The sequence below is a fragment of the Oratosquilla oratoria genome, chromosome 16, assembly GCF_046742065.1.
Source record: "Oratosquilla oratoria isolate Oo_2021 chromosome 16, ASM4674206v1, whole genome shotgun sequence".
In the NCBI taxonomy this organism is placed as follows: Eukaryota; Metazoa; Arthropoda; class Malacostraca; order Stomatopoda; family Squillidae; genus Oratosquilla; species Oratosquilla oratoria.
This window is the reverse complement of record NC_134792.1, coordinates 35458535-35463534: the sequence shown is the minus strand read 5'-3', so window position 1 is coordinate 35463534 and position 5000 is coordinate 35458535. Positions and strand designations below refer to the sequence as shown.

The window sequence follows — 5000 nt, the reverse complement described above, 5'->3', positions numbered from 1 at the left end:
CAGTTCACAAACACACAAACACACACACACACACACACACACACACACACACACACACACACACACACACACACACACACACACACACACACACACACACACACACACACACACTCTCTCTCTCTCTCTCTCTCTCTCTCTCTCTCTCTCTCTCTCTCTCTCTCTCTCTCGGTGGCGCGGTTGGTAGAGTCTCCGACTGTCACTACGGCGGTCCGGGTTCGAATCCTGCACAGGGCTGAAATAATTTCAGTATCGCTGCGCTTCGTGTCGTTACTCCAACTCTCGTGGGCGGGGAGTTGGGTGTGTGTGTGCGTGTAAGATCACAGCATTACCCATAGATCGGTCATACAAGCTCTGAGTTCTCTTCCGGGATGGAAATAACTGTCGATCACGAGTCCAGCACGTGATCCAAAGACCAAGGTGAAAAGACCAAGGAGTAAAGACCAAGGTGAATACACACACACACACACATACACACATGTACATACACGTGAGGCCTATAACAGGATATATGAACCTCTTTCAGATAATCCTTCCTTCCTTCCCTTAAATCCCAATTATCCACACACATTCAAACTCAATCCACAATCACCCGTCCCTAAACCCACACCGACACCCACAATCATCCACACGCACGACCATACTCAAGCTATCCACACTCAAACCCACATCCACAGACATCCTTCACACCCACACTAGGCTGTGGGCGAACTGTTTGTTTATTTCGGGACTCGAACCTAACACTAGAGAAAAATATTCCAACCAATATGAGCAGCTGTTCCATTGTGCACTGCAACCCAAGGCGGGTCGTGCATTTAATTAATCTTGCGACCATAATGGAATCAGATGGCTCAGGCAGCCAGGACCCTCCCACAGCCACCTCCTCCCTCCCTCCCACCTCCTCCATTAACTACGTAAAAAAAATCTTTTTATTTGTTCATTTTTTTTCTATTTCATTTTATTTGTCTTTTTTCGTTTATTCGTTTCATTTATTCGTTTAGTTTGTTTATTTATTTATTTTTGTTCGATTTTTGGTCACGAAGATTATTTGATAATATCTGTTAATTTTCTTTATTCATTTATTTCAGTTATTTAATTTTTTTCTTTCCTTTTGCGCGCGAAAATTATTTCTAATTATTGATTAATTTTCCTTATTCATTTATTTATCCCCAACCTTTTTTTTTCCACGAAGATTCTAGGCAAAAGTATACTCTCATTCGGCTACCCCCCCTTATAAGGGGAACTGAGGAGGCCTTTGTACAGCGATTGCTGATACATCTATACAGTGCGACACAGCGTCACGTGAACTCCAAAGGCAATTGCACATCGGAGACACAGCAAAGCAATTACGTTTGGCACTTGACTCCAACCTGGAAAGGTCATTAAAACGAGTTCCAAGTCACGCGGCCCTGGAAGCCAGTTCCTGTAGATTTGTGCAAACAAGTCCTTCGTTCTTTGACACTCGTACATAGGAAAGGCACCTTAACTTACACTCTCTGGAAAGACGCAGAGTGCGGGGTGATCTAATAGAGGTGTTCAAGTGGATCAAAGGCTTTAACAAGGGTTATGCAAACAAGGTCATCATATTAAAACAACAGGGCAGGACTCGCAGTAATGGTTATAAACTGGACAAATTTAGATTTAAAAAGGAAATAGGCAAGAATTGGTTTACTAATAGGGTGGTCGACGAATGGAATAAATTTAGTAACCATGTAGTAAGTGCTGAAACTATCAGTTGTTTTAAGATACAATTAGACAACTTTATGGATGGGGATGACAGGTGGTGATGGATATGGATCTGCCTAGTGTAGGCCTTATGGTCTCTTGCAGTCTCCTTCATTCTTACGTTCTTATGTTGCCTGCACCGCAGCGACAAGAAGGGGCATCCAACTCGTGTCTTCCCTGTAGTTCTTTCCTGAACCAATCACCTCGTTTGGCGTCGGAAGCATCGTCAACAGAGAGAAAGAACCAAACCTCAACGCTTTTCCATCCATTTTGTTCATCTCCGGGACGTCATCGTTTTTTTTTTTTTTTTTTTTTTTTTTTTTTAAACCTGTACATTTATGGAAACAAGTTCTTCGTGTTTTCACGCTCTCCATATAGGAAATGCGTTTTAATGGGCATATCACACATCGACAACTTACTGTCATCACACAGAATATTTTTTTTAATAAACCTCTTCGTTACAGTGGCCCTCTTCACAGATTTTCTTCTGGCTGACAACAGGCAATCTTATTCACTGGAGTGAAGGGATTACACTGCCTTTACATGAGGTATTAACTGCATCAGTTTCGATGCAATCAATGATTTAGTGATTTTAGTAACTCTTGCCACAAGACAATGACGACAAGCGAGGTTCGTTACCCCTTCCATTCCGCGTGCCACTTTTCATGTTGCCTCTGGCTGACGATTTTATTCAATTCCGTGACACCCCTCAAGTAGCTAAACGACGTGTACACTTTAAGAGAGGTTCAATGTTCACTTGAAGGCAATATTTACTTAACGAGGTCTTATTAGTAATTGGGTTCGTATGACTTAGGCAAGAGGTAATTTGCACGCAAGCACAGAATGAGGAAGAACGCAGACGCGTGGACCCGCACGCACGCACGCACGCACACTTACACGAAAATGAAAGGATTTTGTTGTTAGGAAGTGTAAAAGGAGAAATGACGAATCTGTAGAGCCCCTGACAGCATGAGGACGGAATCAGGGAACCGGAAGAAGTTTTCGTTATTTCCGTTACATTTGAACACAAGGGTATTGGAGGAGTTTCTCTTTGAGTTCAGTATAACATGATAACATAGACAGCAACCGTACCTTTTGATCGATTTAGTTACACACACACATACACACACACACACACACACACACACACACACACACACACACACACACACACACACACACACACACACACACACACACACACACACACACACACACACACACACACACACACACACACACACACACACACACACACACACACACACACACGACTCGGTGGCGCGGTTGGTAGAGTCCCAGACTGTCACTACGGCGGTCAGGGTTCGAATCCTGCCCAGGGCTGAAAATAATTTCAGTATCGCTGACCTTCGAGTCGTTACTCCAATTCTCGTGGGCGGGGAGTTGGGTGTGTGTGTGCGTGTAAGGTCAAAGCATTACCCATAGATCGGTCATACGAGCTCTGAGCTCTCTTCCGGGAGGGAAATAGCTGTCGATCACGAGTCCAACACGTGATCCAAAGACCAAGGTGAAAGGTGAAAGACCAAGGTGAACACACACACACACACACACACACACACACACACACACACACACACACACACACACACACACACACACACACACACACACACACACACACATTAGTTTTCCACATAGAGTGGTGGATGTCTGGAACAAATTGGACGATACAATAGTGTGTGCAAAAACCATACAAGAATTTAAGAACAAACTAGATGCTGAGAGATACAAGGACGAGTCACTACGAGCATAGCTCCCCTTCCCGTATAATACAACTAGGTAAATGCAACCAAGTAAACACACACACACACACACACACACACACACACACACACACACACACACACACACACACACACACACACACACACACACACACACACACACGGATGGATTTTATGTACTTTGATATTGAGAACGCCTTTGACTTAGCATCTCATGGTCGACTTCTATGGAAAACTGGATTACATTGGAGGACAAAAAAAAAAAAAAAAAAAAAAAAAAAAAAAAAAATTTATGAAATATTTTCTGAATGGAAGCTCCACGAAGACAGTAGTAAAGGGTAATGTGTCCAGACGGAGAGCAGTGACCAGTGGAGTCCAAGAAGGTTTGGTGTCAGCGCCTGTAATGTTTCTCACCCTTGTTGATGACATGATGGAAGATACAACAAAGTGTGCTAACATGTCTGCGAATGATGCAAAGATCACGAGGAGGGTGGAAAACACAGAGGACCGTCAGTTTCTGGAGAAAAAACAATCTGGAGTCAGCAAATGAAAAATAAAATTCAAAACCAAATTTTATTTCAATGTGCATAATTGCTGTAAACTGCGTATATATATATGCATACAAACACATACACAAACACACAGTGTGTGTGTGTGTGTGTGTGTGTGTGTGTGTGTGTGTGTGTGTGTGTGTGTGTGTGTGTGTGTGTGTGTGTGTGTGTGTGTGTGTGTGTGTGTGTGTGTGTGTGTGTGTGTCTATGTGCGTAAACGATTTATTTTATATTCGTACAGTAGAAGAAATAAAATACATCAATATATTCATTCTTATTATTTGTATATTTGGTGAACAGTCGTTGTAACATTACATCAACGATGACTCAATCGCTGAGGCGACATGTATTGTCGACATTTTAGAGGACACATTAGAACACACCACAACACCACTAATTCAAAATTAACGACCTTCTTCCTTTTGGTGTTCCTCTATCCATTAAGATCCTTATTATGAGGACGAATTTATCTGGCAGGAATTTGGCCATTATGGTTTTGATGGAACGTAATTAATTATATTGAAGGGGAAGGTGTGGACCACGAGTCAAACCGGGGAAGAGGGGGGAGGGAAGGGGAGGAGACTGGAGAGAAGAGAAGGGGAGGGAAGGGGAGTGGAGGGGAGGGGAGGGGAAGGGAAGGGAGGGGAGGGGAAGGGAAGGGAAGGGAGGGGAGGGGAGGGGAGGGAAGTGGATGGGAGTGGAAGGGAGGGGAAGGGAAGGGAAGGGAATGGAGGGGAGGGGAGGGTTAGGGGAGGGGAGGGGAGGGAAGGGGACGGGAGGGGAAGGGGACTGGAGAGGAGAGAAGGGGAGGGAAAGGGAGTGGAGGGGAGGGGAAGGGAGGGGAGGGGAGGAGGGAAGTGACGGGAGGTGAGGGAGAGGAGGAAAGGGGGATGAGAGGGGATAGGAAGGTGGGGGATTTTGAGCTAGAAGTTGGGAAAGAAAACATCGTACATTTTTCTAATTAATTTTTAATTGATTA

General features: G+C 44.1%; 1 protein-coding gene across 1 annotated transcript in view; it reads right to left on the bottom strand.

Annotated features, from left to right (window-relative positions):
- The window catches only part of LOC143033881 (uncharacterized), a 512083-nt gene that overhangs the window by 395269 nt on the left and 111814 nt on the right, over window positions 1–5000 (bottom strand). The window lies entirely within an intron of this gene.